This window comes from Rhipicephalus microplus, chromosome 3 (genome assembly GCF_043290135.1).
Source record: "Rhipicephalus microplus isolate Deutch F79 chromosome 3, USDA_Rmic, whole genome shotgun sequence".
NCBI classification, from domain to species: Eukaryota; Metazoa; Arthropoda; class Arachnida; order Ixodida; family Ixodidae; genus Rhipicephalus; species Rhipicephalus microplus.
In genome coordinates, this window is record NC_134702.1 from 100952882 (window position 1) to 100969857 (window position 16976).

Consider the following 16976-nt stretch of genomic DNA (forward strand, 5'->3'; position numbering starts at 1 on the left):
AACCTAACATGACCTTCGCACTTCTATCGTTAGAAAACGTTTTACTCGCTACTTTACATTGCTTTCTACAACATTACGACGGTTTCAAGCGCTTTCACATTAGATATCACAGTTCCCAACTTGTAAAGGTGAAAAACACTGCATCTCACTAAGTGACATTGTTTAATGCGGTTTTACGACGGTTCATACCTTAACCTAACCTAACCTAACCTAACCTAACCTTACCTAACCTAACCTAACCTAACCCAACCCAACCCAACCTAACCTAACCTAACCTAAACTAACCTAACCCAACCTGACCTAACCTAACCTAACCTAACCCAACCTAACCCAACCCAACCCAACCTAACCTAACCTAAGCTAACCTAACCTAACCTAACCAAACCTAACCTAACGTAACCTAACCTAACCTAACGTAACCTAACCTTACCTGACCTAACCTAACCTAACGTAACCTAACCTAACCTAACATAACCTAACGTAACCCAACCTAACCTAACCTAACGTAACCTAACCTAACCCAACCCAACCCAACCCAACAACACCCAACCCAACCTAATCTAACCTAACCTAAACTTACCTAACCTAACCAAATTATCCTTACCTAACCTAACCTAACCTAACGTAACCTAACCTAACCTAACCTAACGTAACCTAACCTAACCTAACGTAACCTAACCTAACCTAACCTGACCTAACCCAACCTAACCTAACCTAACCTAACCCAACTCAACCCAACCTAACCTAATCTAACCTAACCTAACCTAACCTAACCTAACCTAACCAAACCTAACCAAACCTAACCTAACCTAACCTAACCTAACCTAACCTAACCTAACGACGGTTGCAAGCGCTTTCACATTAAATATCGCAGTTCCCCACTTTTAATGGTGAAAAACACTGCATCTCAGTAATTGACATTGTTTAATGCGGTTTTACGACGGTTCATATCTTAACCTAAGCTAACATTCGCACTTGTATCTAAAAGCGCTCTATTACACTGTTTTGTTCACAATTACGATATTTGCATAACCTCACAGTTTCTCACCAACTTATTACAGTACAGAACGCTGTATCTCGCTAAATGACATCGTTCTTTAAGGTTTCACGATACTTGCATGCGCTTTACCGAGAATGTCACAACATAGCACTTTCGCACTTGTAACGGTACAACACGCAGTAATTGGCTTGTTCATGCCGTTTTGTGTGCTTTCACAACATTTTACCTATCGCAGTTTCGTACTCGCAATAAAACAACACTATCTCGTTAGATGACGTCGTTTTTGGTGGTTTCACGACGCTACCTAGCTTAAACTAACATAACTCAACCTAACATAACCTTCGCACTTCTATCGTTAGAAAACGTTTTACTCGCTACTTTACATTGCTTTCTACAACATTACGACGGTTTCAAGCGCTTTCACATTAGATATCGCAGTTCCCAACTTGTAAAGGTGAAAAACACTGCATCTCACTAAGTGACATTGTTTATTGCGGTTTTACGACGGTTCATACCTTAACCTAACGTAACCTAACCTAACCTAACCCAACCTAACCTAACCTAACCTAACCTAACCTAACCAAACCTAACCTAACGTAACCTAACCTAACCTAACCTAACCTAACGACGTTTGCAAGCGCTTTCACATTAGATATCGCAGTTCCCAACTTGTAATGGTGAAAAACACTGCATCTCACTAAGTGACATTGTTTAATGCGGTTTTACGACGGTTCATATCTTAACCTAACCTAACATTCGTAGTTGTATTGAAAAACACTCTATTACACTGTTTCGTTCACAATTACGATATTTGCATAACCTCACAGTTTTTCACCAACTTATTGCAGTACAGAACGCTGTATCTCGCTAAATGACATTGTTCTTTAAGGTTTCACGATGCTTGCATGCGCTTTACCGAGAATATCACAATATAGCAGTTTCGCACTTGTAACGGTAGAACACGCAGTATTTGGCTTGTTCATGCCGTTTTGTGTGCATTCACAACATTTCACCTATCGCAGTTTAATACTCGCAATAAAACAACACTATCTCGTTAGATGACGTCGTTTTTGGTAGTTTCACGACGCTACCTAGCTTAAACTAACCTAACCTAACCTAACCTTCGCACTTCTATCGTTAGAAAACGTTTTACTCGCAACTTTACAATGTTTTCTACAAGATTACGACGGTTTCATGCGCTTTCACATTAGATATCGTAGTTCCCGACTTGTAATGTTGAAAAACACTACATCTCACTAAGTGACATTGTTTAATGCGGTTTTACGACGGTTGATATGTCAACCTAACCTAACATTCGCACTTGTATCTAAAGACGCTCAATTACACAGTTTCGTTCACAATTACGATATTTGCTTGACCTCACAGTTTCTCACCAACTTATTACAGTACAGAACGCTGTATCTCGCTAAATGACATCGTTCTTTAAGGTTTCACGATACTTGCATGCGCTTTACCGAGAATGTCACAACATAGCAGTTTCGCACTTGTAACAGTACAACACGCAGTATTTGGCTTGTTCATGCCGTTTTGTGTGCTTTCACAACATTTTACCTATCGCAGTTTCGTACTCGCATTAAAACAACACTATCTCGTTAGATGACGTCGTTTTTGGTGGTTTCACGACGCTACCTAGCTTAAACTAACATAACTCAAACTAACCGAACCTTCGCACTTTTATCGTTAGAAAACGTTTTATTCGCTACTTTACAATGTTTTCTACAAGATTACGACGGTTTCATGCGCTTTCACATTAGATATCGCAGTTCCCGACTTGTAATGGTGAAAAACACAGCATCTCACTAAGTGACATTGTTTAATGCGGTTTTAGCGCGGTTCATATCTTAACCTAACCTAACCTTACCTAAACCAACCTAACCTAACCTAACCTAACCAATTCTTACCTAACATACCCTAACCTAACCTAACCTAACCTAACCAAACCTAACCTAACCTAACCTAACCTAACGTAACCTAACCTAACCTAACCTAACCTAACCTAACGACGTTTGCAAGCGCTTTCACATTAGATATCGCAGTTCCCGACTTGTAATGGTGAAAAACACTGCATCTCACTAAGTGACATTGATTAATGCGGTTTTACGACGGTTCATATCTTAACCTAACCTAACATTCGCACTTGTATTAAAAACTGCTCTATTACACTGTTTCGTTCACAATTAGGATATTTGCTTGACCTCACAGTTTCTCACCAACTTATTACAGTACAGAACGCTGTATCTCGCTAAATGACATCGTTCTTTAAGGTTTCACGATACTTGCATGCGCTTTACCGAGAATGTCACAACATAGCAGTTTCGCACTTGTAACGGTACAACACGCAGTATTTGGCTTGTTCATGCCGTTTTGTGTGCTTTCACAACATTTCACCTATCGCAGTTTCGTACTCGCAATAAAACAACACTATCTCGTTAGATGACGTTGTTTTTGGTAGTTTCACGACGCTACCTAGCTTAAACTAACATAACTCAACCTAACATGACCTTCGCACTTCTATCGTTAGAAAACGTTTTACTCGCTACTTTACATTGCTTTCTACAACATTACGACGGTTTCAAGCGCTTTCACATTAGATATCACAGTTCCCAACTTGTAAAGGTGAAAAACACTGCATCTCACTAAGTGACATTGTTTAATGCGGTTTTACGACGGTTCATACCTTAACCTAACCTAACCTAACCTAACCTAACCTAACCTTACCTAACCTAACCTAACCTAACCCAACCCAACCCAACCTAACCTAACCTAACCTAACCTAAACTAACCTAACCCAACCTAACCTAACCTAACCTAACCTAACCCAACCTAACCCAACCCAACCCAACCTAACCTAACCTAACCTAACTTAACCTAACCTAACGTAACCTAACCTAACCTATTCTAACGTAACCTAACCTTACCTGACCTAACCTAACCTAACGTAACCTAACCTAACCTAACCTAACATAACCTAACGTAACCTAACCTAACCTAACCTAATGTAACCTAACCTAACCTAACCCAACCTAACCCAACCCAACCCAACCCAACAACACCCAACCCAACATAACCTAACCTAACCTAACCTTACCTAACCTAACCAAATTATCCTTACCTAACCTAACCTAACCTAACGTAACCTAACCTAACCTAACGTAACCTAACCTAACCTAACCTGACCTAACCCAACCTAACCTAACCTAACCTAACCTAACCCAACTCAACCCAACCTAACCTAATCTAACCTAACCTAACCTAACCTAACCTAACCAAAGCTAACCTAACCTAACCTAACCTAACCTAACCTAACCTAACCTAATGACGGTTGCAGGTGCTTTCACATTAAATATCGCAGTTCCCCACTTTTAATGGTGAAAAACACTGCATCTCACTAAGTGACATTGTTTAATGCGGTTTTACGACGGTTGATATGTCAACCTAACCTAACATTCGTACTTGTATCTAAAGACGCTCAATTACACTGTTTCGTTCACAATTACGATATTTGCTTGACCTCACAGTTTCTCACCAACTTATTACAGTACAGAACGCTGTATCTCGCTAAATGACATCGTTCTTTAAGGTTTCACGATACTTGCATGCGCTTTACCGAGAATGTCACAACATAGCACTTTCGCACTTGTAACGGTACAACACGCAGTATTTGGCTTGTTCATGCCGTTTTGTGTGCTTTCACAACATTTTACCTATCGCAGTTTCGTACTCGCAATAAAACAGCACTATCTCGTTAGATGACGTTGTTTTTGGTGGTTTCACGACGCTACCTAGCTTAAACTAACATAACTCAACCTTACATAACCTTCGCACTTCTATCGTTAGAAAACGTTTTACTCGCTACTTTACATTGCTTTCTACAACATTACGACGGTTTCAAGCGCTTTCACATTAGATATCGCAGTTCCCGACTTGTAAAGGTGAAAAACACTGCATCTCACTAAGTGACATTGTTTATTGTGGTTTTACGACGGTTCATACCTTAACCTAACGTAACCTAACCCAACTCAACCCAACCTAACCTAATCTAACCTAACCTAACCTAACCTAACCAAACCTAACCTAACCTAACCTAACCTAACCTAACCTAACCTAACGACGGTTGCAAGCGCTTTCACATTAAATATCGCAGTTCCCCACTTTTAATGGTGAAAAACACTGCATCTCAGTAATTGACATTGTTTAATGCGGTTTTACGACGGTTCATATCTTAACCTAACCTAACATTCGCACTTGTATCTAAAAACGCTCTATTACACTGTTGTGTTAACAATTACGATATTTGCATAACCTCACAGTTTTTCACCAACTTATTGCAGTACAGAACGCTGTATCTCGCTAAATGACATTGTTCTTTAAGGTTTCACGATGCTTGCATGCGCTTTAACGAGAATATCACAATATAGCAGTTTCGCACTTGTAACGGTAGAACACGCAGTATTTGGCTTGTTCATGCCGTTTTGTGTGCTTTCACAACATTTTACCTATCGCAGTTTCGTACTCGCAATAAAACAACACTATCTCGTTAGATGACGTCGTTTTTGGTGGTTTCACGACGCTACCTAGCTCAAACTAACCGAACCTTCGCACTTCTATCGTTAGAAAACGTTTTATTCGCTACTTTACAATGTTTTCTACAAGATTACGACGGTTTCATGCGCTTTCACATTAGATATCGCAGTTCCCGACTTGTAATGGTGAAAAACACAGCATCTCACTAAGTGACATTGTTTAATGCGGTTTTAGCGCGGTTCATATCTTAACCTAACCCAACCTTACCTAAACCAACCTAACCTAACCTAACCTAACCAAACCTTACCTAACATACCCTAACCTAACCTAACCTAACCTAACCTAACCAAACCTAACCTAACCTAACCTAACGTAACCTAACCTAACCTAACCTAACCTAACCTAACCTAACGACGTTTGCAAGCGCTTTCACATTAGATATCGCAGTTCCCGACTTGTAATGGTGAAAAACACTGCATCTCACTAAGTGACATTGTTTAATGCGGTTTTACGACGGTTCATATCTTAACCTAACCTAACATTCGCACTTGTATTAAAAAACGCTCTATTACACTGTTTCGTTCACAATTAGGATATTTGCATAACCTCACAGTTTTTCACCAACTTATTGCAGTACAGAACGCTTTATCTCGCTAAATGACATCGTTCTTTAAGGTTTCACGATGCTTGCATGCGCTTTAACGAGAATATCACAACATAGCAGTTTCGCACTTGTAACGGTACAACACGCAGTATTTGGCTTGTTCATGCCGTTTTGTGTGCTTTCACAACATTTCACCTATCGCAGTTTCGTACTCGCAATAAAACAACACTATCTCGTTAGATGACGTTGTTTTTGGTAGTTTCACGACGCTACCTAGCTTAAACTAACATAACTCAGCCTAACATGACCTTCGCACTTCTATCGTTAGAAAACATTTTACTCGCTACTTTACATTGCTTTCTACAACATTACGACGGTTTCAAGCGCTTTCACATTAGATATCACAGTACCCAACTTGTAAAGGTGAAAAACACTGCATCTCACTAAGTGACATTGTTTAATGCGGTTTTACGACGGTTCATACCTTAACCTAACCTAACCTAACCTAACCTAACCTTACCTAACCTAACCTAACCTAACCCAACCCAACCCAACCTAACCTAACCTAACCTAAACTAACCTAACCCAACCTAACCTAACCTAACCTAACCTAACCCAACCTAACCCAACCCAACCCAACCTAACCTAACCTAAGCTAACCTAACCTAACCTAACCAAACCTAACCTAACGTAACCTAACCTAACCTATTCTAACGTAACCTAACCTTACCTGACCTAACCTAACCTAACGTAACCTAACCTAACCTAACATAACCTAACGTAACCCAACCTAACCTAACCTAACGTAACCTAACCTAACCTAACCCAACCTAACCCAACCCAACCCAACCCAACAACACCCAACCCAACCTAATCTAACCTAACCTAACCTTACCTAACCTAACCAAATTATCCTTACCTAACCTAACCTAACCTAACGTAACCTAACCTAACCTAACCTAACGTAACCTAACCTAACCTAACGTAACCTAACCTAACCTAACCTGACCTAACCCAACCTAACCTAACCTAACCTAACCCAACTCAACCCAACCTAACCTAATCTAACCTAACCTAACCTAACCTAACCTAACCAAACCTAACCAAACCTAACCTAACCTAACCTAACCTAACGACGGTTGCAAGCGCTTTCACATTAAATATCGCAGTTCCCCACTTTTAATGGTGAAAAACACTGCATCTCAGTAATTGACATTGTTTAATGCGGTTTTACGACGGTTCATATCTTAACCTAACCTAACATTCGCACTTGTATCTAAAAGCGCTCTATTACACTGTTTTGTTCACAATTACGATATTTGCATAACCTCACAGTTTTTCACCAACTTATTGCAGTACAGAACGCTGTATCTCGCTAAATGACATTGTTCTTTAAGGTTTCACGATGCTTGCATGCGCTTTAACGAGAATATCACAATATAGCAGTTTCGCACTTGTAACGGTAGAACACGCAGTATTTGGCTTGTTCATGCCGTTTTGTGTGCTTTCACAACATTTCACCTATCGCAGTTTAATACTCGCTATAAAACAACACTATCTCGTTAGATGACGTCGTTTTTGGTAGTTTCATGACGCTACCTAGCTTAAACTAACCTAACCTAACCTAACCTTCGCACTTCTATCGTTAGAAAACGTTTTACTTGCCACTTTACAATGTTTTCTACAAGATTACGACGGTTTCATGCGCTTTCACATTAGATATCGTAGTTCCCGACTTGTAATGTTGAAAAACACTACATCTCACTAAGTGACATTGTTTAATGCGGTTTTACGACGGTTGACATGTCAACCTAACCTAACATTCGCACTTGTATCTAAAGACGCTCAATTACACTGTTTCGTTCACAATTACGATATTTGCTTGACCTCACAGTTTCTCACCAACTTATTACAGTACAGAACGCTGTATCTCGCTAAATGACATCGTTCTTTAAGGTTTCACGATACTTGCATGCGCTTTACCGAGAATGTCACAACATAGCACTTTCGCACTTGTAACGGTACAACACGCAGTATTTGGCTTGTTCATGCCGTTTTGTGTGCTTTCACAACATTTTACCTATCGCAGTTTCGTACTCGCAATAAAACAACACTATCTCGTTAGATGACGTCGTTTTTGGTGGTTTCACGACGCTACCTAGCTTAAACTAACATAACTCAACCTAACATAACCTTCGCACTTCTATCGTTAGAAAACGTTTTACTCGCTACTTTACATTGCTTTCTACAACATTACGACGGTTTCAAGCGCTTTCACATTAGATATCGCAGTTCCCAACTTGTAAAGGTGAAAAACACTGCATCTCACTAAGTGACATTGTTTATTGCGGTTTTACGACGGTTCATACCTTAACCTAACGTAACCTAACCTAACCTAACCCAACCTAACCTAACCTAACCTAACCTAACCAAACCTAACCTAACGTAACCTAACCTAACCTAACCTAACCTAACCTAACGACGTTTGCAAGCGCTTTCACATTAGATATCGCAGTTCCCAACTTGTAATGGTGAAAAACACTGCATCTCACTAAGTGACATTGTTTAATGCGGTTTTACGACGGTTCATATCTTAACCTAACCTAACATTCGTACTTGTATTGAAAAACGCTCTATTACACTGTTTCGTTCACAATTACGATATTTGGATAACCTCACAGTTTTTCACCAACTTATTGCAGTACAGAACGCTGTATCTCGCTAAATGACATTGTTCTTTAAGGTTTCACGATGCTTGCATGCGCTTTAACGAGAATATCACAATATAGCAGTTTCGCACTTGTAACGGTAGAACACGCAGTATTTGGCTTGTTCATGCCGTTTTGTGTGCATTCACAACATTTCACCTATCGCAGTTTAATACTCGCAATAAAACAACACTATCTCGTTAGATGACGTCGTTTTTGGTAGTTTCACGACGCTACCTAGCTTAAACTAACCTAACCTAACCGAACCTTCGCACTTCTATCGTTAGAAAACGTTTTACTTGCAACTTTACAATGTTTTCTACAAGATTACGACGGTTTCATGCGCTTTCACATTAGATATCGTAGTTCCCGACTTGTAATGTTGAAAAACACTACATCTCACTAAGTGACATTGTTTAATGCGGTTTTACGACGGTTGATATGTCAACCTAACCTAACATTCGCACTTGTATCTAAAGACGCTCAATTACACTGTTTCGTTCACAATTACGATATTTGCTTGACCTCACAGTTTCTCACCAACTTATTACAGTACAGAACGCTGTATCTCGCTAAATGACATCGTTCTTTAAGGTTTCACGATACTTGCATGCGCTTTACCGAGAATGTCACAACATAGCAGTTTCGCACTTGTAACGGTACAACACGCAGTATTTGGCTTGTTCATGCCGTTTTGTGTGCTTTCACAACATTTTACCTATCGCAGTTTCGTACTCGCATTAAAACAACACTATCTCGTTAGATGACGTCGTTTTTGGTGGTTTCACGACGCTACCTAGCTTAAACTAACATAACTCAAACTAACCGAACCTTCGCACTTTTATCGTTAGAAAACGTTTTATTCGCTACTTTACAATGTTTTCTACAAGATTACGACGGTTTCATGCGCTTTCACATTAGATATCGCAGTTCCCGACTTGTAATGGTGAAAAACACAGCATCTCACTAAGTGACATTGTTTAATGCGGTTTTAGCGCGGTTCATATCTTAACCTAACCTAACCTTACCTAAACCAACCTAACCTAACTTAACCTAACCAAGCCTTACCTAACATACCCTAACCTAACCTAACCTAACCAAACCTAACCTAACCTAACCTAACCTAACGTAACCTAACCTAACCTAACCTAACCTAACTTAACCTAACGACGTTTGCAAGCGCTTTCACATTAGATATCGCAGTTCCCGACTTGTAATGGTGAAAAACACTGCATCTCACTAAGTGACATTGATTAATGCGGTTTTACGACGGTTCATATCTTAACCTAACCTAACATTCGCACTTGTATTAAAAAACGCTCTATTACACTGTTTCGTTCACAATTACGATATTTGCTTGACCTCACAGTTTCTCACCAACTTATTACAGTACAGAACGCTGTATCTCGCTAAATGACATCGTTCTTTAAGGTTTCACGATACTTGCATGCGCTTTACCGAGAATGTCACAACATAGCACTTTCGCACTTGTAACGGTACAACACGCAGTATTTGGCTTGTTCATGCCGTTTTGTGTGCTTTCACAACATTTCACCTATCGCAGTTTCGTACTCGCAATAAAACAACACTATCTCGTTAGATGACGTTGTTTTTGGTAGTTTCACGACGCTACCTAGCTTAAACTAACATAACTCAACCTAACATGACCTTCGCACTTCTATCGTTAGAAAACGTTTTACTCGCTACTTTACATTGCTTTCTACAACATTACGACGGTTTCAAGCGCTTTCACATTAGATATCACAGTTCCCAACTTGTAAAGGTGAAAAACACTGCATCTCACTAAGTGACATTGTTTATTGCGGTTTTACGACGGTTCATACCTTAACCTAACGTAACCTAACCTAACCTAACCCAACCTAACCTAACCTAACCTAACCAAACCTAACCTAACGTAACCTAACCTAACCTAACCTAACCTAACGACGTTTGCAAGCGCTTTCACATTAGATATCGCAGTTCCCAACTTGTAATGGTGAAAAACACTGCATCTCACTAAGTGACATTGTTTAATGCGGTTTTACGACGGTTCATATCTTAACCTAACCTAACATTCGTACTTGTATTGAAAAACGCTCTATTACACTGTTTCGTTCACAATTACGATATTTGCATAACCTCACAGTTTTTCACCAACTTATTGCAGTACAGAACGCTGTATCTCGCTAAATGACATTGTTCTTTAAGGTTTCACGATGCTTGCATGCGCTTTAACGAGAATATCACAATATAGCAGTTTCGCACTTGTAACGGTAGAACACGCAGTATTTGGCTTGTTCATGCCGTTTTGTGTGCATTCACAACATTTCACCTATCGCAGTTTAATACTCGCAATAAAACAACACTATCTCGTTAGATGACGTCGTTTTTGGTAGTTTCACGACGCTACCTAGCTTAAACTAACCTAACCTAACCTAACCTTCGCACTTCTATTGTTAGAAAACGTTTTACTCGCAACTTTACAATGTTTTCTACAAGATTACGACGGTTTCATGCGCTTTCACATTAGATATCGTAGTTCCCGACTTGTAATGTTGAAAAACACTACATCTCACTAAGTGACATTGTTTAATGCGGTTTTACGACGGTTGATATGTCAACCTAACCTAACATTCGCACTTGTATCTAAAGACGCTCAATTACACTGTTTCGTTCACAATTACGATATTTGCTTGACCTCACAGTTTCTCACCAACTTATTACAGTACAGAACGCTGTATCTCGCTAAATGACATCGTTCTTTAAGGTTTCACGATACTTGCATGCGCTTTACCGAGAATGTCACAACATAGCAGTTTCGCACTTGTAACGGTACAACACGCAGTATTTGGCTTGTTCATGCCGTTTTGTGTGCTTTCACAACATTTTACCTATCGCAGTTTCGTACTCGCATTAAAACAACACTATCTCGTTAGATGACGTCGTTTTTGGTGGTTTCACGATGCTACCTAGCTTAAACTAACATAACTCAAACTAACCGAATCTTCGCACTTTTATCGTTAGAAAACGTTTTATTCGCTACTTTACAATGTTTTCTACAAGATTACGACGGTTTCAAGCGCTTTCACATTAGATATCGCAGTTCCCGACTTGTAATGGTGAAAAACACAGCATCTCACTAAGTGACATTGTTTAATGCGGTTTTAGCGCGGTTCATATCTTAACCTAACCTAACCTTACCTAAACCAACCTAACCTAACCTAACCTAACCAAACCTTACCTAACATACCCTAACCTAACCTAACCTAACCTAACCAAACCTAACCTAACCTAACCTAACCTAACGTAACCTAACCTAACCTAACCTAACCTAACCTAACCTAACCTAACGACGTTTGCAAGCGCTTTCACATTAGATATCGCAGTTCCCGACTTGTAATGGTGAAAAACACTGCATCTCACTAAGTGACATTGATTAATGCGGTTTTACGACGGTTCATATCTTAACCTAACCTAACATTCGCACTTGTATTAAAAAACGCTCTATTACACTGTTTCGTTCACAATTAGGATATTTGCTTGACCTCACAGTTTCTCACCAACTTATTACAGTACAGAACGCTGTATCTCGCTAAATGACATCGTTCTTTAAGGTTTCACAATACTTGCATGCGCTTTACCGAGAATGTCACAACATAGCAGTTTCGCACTTGTAACGGTACAACACGCAGTATTTGGCTTGTTCATGCCGTTTTGTGTGCTTTCACAACATTTCACCTATCGCAGTTTCGTACTCGCAATAAAACAACACTATCTCGTTAGATGACGTTGTTTTTGGTAGTTTCACGACGCTACCTAGCTTAAACTAACATAACTCAACCTAACATGACCTTCGCACTTCTATCGTTAGAAAACGTTTTACTCGCTACTTTACATTGCTTTCTACAACATTACGACGGTTTCAAGCGCTTTCACATTAGATATCACAGTTCCCAACTTGTAAAGGTGAAAAACACTGCATCTCACTAAGTGACATTGTTTAATGCGGTTTTACGACGGTTCATACCCTAACCTAACCTAACCTAACCTAACCTTACCTAACCTAACCTAACCTAACCCAACCCAACCCAACCTAACCTAACCTAACCTAACCTAAACTAACCTAACCCAACCTAACCTAACCTAACCTAACCTAACCCAACCTAACCCAACCCAACCCAACCTAACCTAACCTAACCTAACCTAACCTAACCTAACTTAACCTAACCTAACGTAACCTAACCTAACCTATTCTAACGTAACCTAACCTTACCTGACCTAACCTAACCTAACGTAACCTAACCTAACCTAACATAACCTAACGTAACCTAACCTAACCTAACCTAATGTAACCTAACCTAACCCAACCTAACCCAACCCAACCCAACCCAACAACACCCAACCCAACATAACATAACCTAACCTAACCTTACCTAACCTAACCTAACCTAACGTAACCTAACCTAACCTAACCTAACGTAACCTAACCTAACCTAACGTAACCTAACCTAACCTAACCTGACCTAACCCAACCTAACCTAACCTAACCTAACCTAACCCAACTCAACCCAACCTAACCTAATCTAACCTAACCTAACCTAACCTAACCGAAGCTAACCTAACCTAACCTAACCTAACCTAACCTAACCTAATGACGGTTGCAAGCGCTTTCACATTAAATATCGCAGTTCCCCACTTTTAATGGTGAAAAACACTGCATCTCACTAAGTGACATTGTTTAATGCGGTTTTACGACGGTTGATATGTCAACCTAACCTAACATTCGCACTTGTATCTAAAGACGCTCAATTACACTTTTTCGTTCACAATTACGATATTTGCTTGACCTCACAGTTTCTCACCAACTTATTACAGTACAGAACGCTGTATCTCGCTAAATGACATCGTTTTTTAAGGTTTCACGATACTTGCATGCGCTTTACCGAGAATGTCACAACATAGCACTTTCGCACTTGTAACGGTACAACACGCAGTATTTGGCTTGTTCATGCCGTTTTGTGTGCTTTCACAACATTTTACCTATCGCAGTTTCGTACTCGCAATAAAACAACACTATCTCGTTAGATGACGTCGTTTTTGGTGGTTTCACGACGCTACCTAGCTTAAACTAACATAACTCAACCTAACATAACCTTCGCACTTCTATCGTTAGAAAACGTTTTACTCGCTACTTTACATTGCTTTCTACAACATTACGACGGTTTCAAGCGCTTTCACATTAGATATCGCAGTTCCCGACTTGTAAAGGTGAAAAACACTGCATCTCACTAAGTGACATTGTTTATTGTGGTTTTACGACGGTTCATACCTTAACCTAAAATAACCTAACCCAACTCAACCCAACCTAACCTAATCTAACCTAACCTAACCTAACCTAACCTAACCAAACCTAACCTAACCTAACCTAACCTAACGACGGTTGCAAGCGCTTTCACATTAAATATCGCAGTTCCCCACTTTTAATGGTGAAAAACACTGCATCTCAGTAATTGACATTGTTTAATGCGGTTTTACGACGGTTCATATCTTAACCTAACCTAACATTCGCACTTGTATCTAAAAACGCTCTATTACACTGTTGTGTTAACAATTACGATATTTGCATAACCTCACAGTTTTTCACCAACTTATTGCAGTACAGAACGCTGTATCTCGCTAAATGACATTGTTCTTTAAGGTTTCACGATGCTTGCATGCGCTTTAACGAGAATATCACAATATAGCAGTTTCGCACTTGTAACGGTAGAACACGCAGTATTTGGCTTGTTCATGCCGTTTTGTGTGCTTTCACAACGTTTCACCTATCGCAGTTTAATACTCGCTATAAAACAACACTATCTCGTTAGATGACGTCGTTTTTGGTAGTTTCACGACGCTACCTAGCTTAAACTAACCTAACCTAACCTAACCTTCGCACTTCTATCGTTAGAAAACGTTTTACTCGCCACTTTACAATGTTTTCTACAAGATTACGGCGGTTTCATGCGCTTTCACATTAGATATCGTAGTTCCCGACTTGTAATGTTGAAAAACACTACATCTCACTAAGTGACATTGTTTAATGCGGTTTTACGACGGTTGATATGTCAACCTAACCTAACATTCGCACTTGTATCTAAAGACGCTCAATTACACTGTTTCGTTCACAATTACGATATTTGCTTGACCTCACAGTTTCTCACCAACTTATTACAGTACAGAACGCTGTATCTCGCTAAATGACATCGTTCTTTAAGGTTTCACGATACTTGCATGCGCTTTACCGAGAATGTCACAACATAGCAGTTTCGCACTTGTAACGGTACAACACGCAGTATTTGGCTTGTTCATGCCGTTTTGTGTGCTTTCACAACATTTTACCTATCGCAGTTTCGTACTCGCATTAAAACAACACTATCTCGTTAGATGACGTCGTTTTTGGTGGTTTCACGACGCTACCTAGCTTAAACTAACATAACTCAAACTAACCGAACCTTCGCACTTTTATCGTTAGAAAACGTTTTATTCGCTACTTTACAATGTTTTCTACAAGATTACGACGGTTTCATGCGCTTTCACATTAGATATCGCAGTTCCCGACTTGTAATGGTGAAAAACACAGCATCTCACTAAGTGACATTGTTTAATGCGGTTTTAGCGCGGTTCATATCTTAACCTAACCTAACCTTACCTAAACCAACCTAACCTAACTTAACCTAACCAAACCTTACCTAACATACCCTAACCTAACCTAACCTAACCAAACCTAACCTAACCTAACCTAACCTAACGTAACCTAACCTAACCTAACCTAACCTAACTTAACCTAACGACGTTTGCAAGCGCTTTCACATTAGATATCGCAGTTCCCGACTTGTAATGGTGAAAAACACTGCATCTCACTAAGTGACATTGATTAATGCGGTTTTACGACGGTTCATATCTTAACCTAACCTAACATTCGCACTTGTATTAAAAAACGCTCTATTACACTGTTTCGTTCACAATTACGATATTTGCTTGACCTCACAGTTTCTCACCAACTTATTACAGTACAGAACGCTGTATCTCGCTAAATGACATCGTTCTTTAAGGTTTCACGATACTTGCATGCGCTTTACCGAGAATGTCACAACATAGCACTTTCGCACTTGTAACGGTACAACACGCAGTATTTGGCTTGTTCATGCCGTTTTGTGTGCTTTCACAACATTTCACCTATCGCAGTTTCGTACTCGCAATAAAACAACACTATCTCGTTAGATGACGTTGTTTTTGGTAGTTTCACGACGCTACCTAGCTTAAACTAACATAACTCAACCTAACATGACCTTCGCACTTCTATCGTTAGAAAACGTTTTACTCGCTACTTTACATTGCTTTCTACAACATTACGACGGTTTCAAGCGCTTTCACATTAGATATCACAGTTCCCAACTTGTAAAGGTGAAAAACACTGCATCTCACTAAGTGACATTGTTTATTGCGGTTTTACGACGGTTCATACCTTAACCTAACGTAACCTAACCTAACCTAACCCAACCTAACCTAACCTAACCTAACCTAACCTAACCAAACCTAACCTAACGTAACCTAACCTAACCTAACCTAACCTAACCTAACGACGTTTGCAAGCGCTTTCACATTAGATATCGCAGTTCCCAACTTGTAATGGTGAAAAACACTGCATCTCACTAAGTGACATTGTTTAATGCGGTTTTACGACGGTTCATATCTTAACCTAACCTAACATTCGTACTTGTATTGAAAAACGCTCTATTACACTGTTTCGTTCACAATTACGATATTTGCATAACCTCACAGTTTTTCACCAACTTATTGCAGTACAGAACGCTGTATCTCGCTAAATGACATTGTTTTTTAAGGTTTCACGATGCTTGCATGCGCTTTAACGAGAATATCACAATATAGCAGTTTCGCACTTGTAACGGTAGAACACGCAGTATTTGGCTTGTTCATGCCGTTTTGTGTGCATTCACAACATTTCACCTATCGCAGTTTAATACTCGCAATAAAACAACACTATCTCGTTAGATGACGTCGTTTTTGGTAGTTTCACGACGCTACCTAGCTTAAACTAACCTAACCTAACCTAACC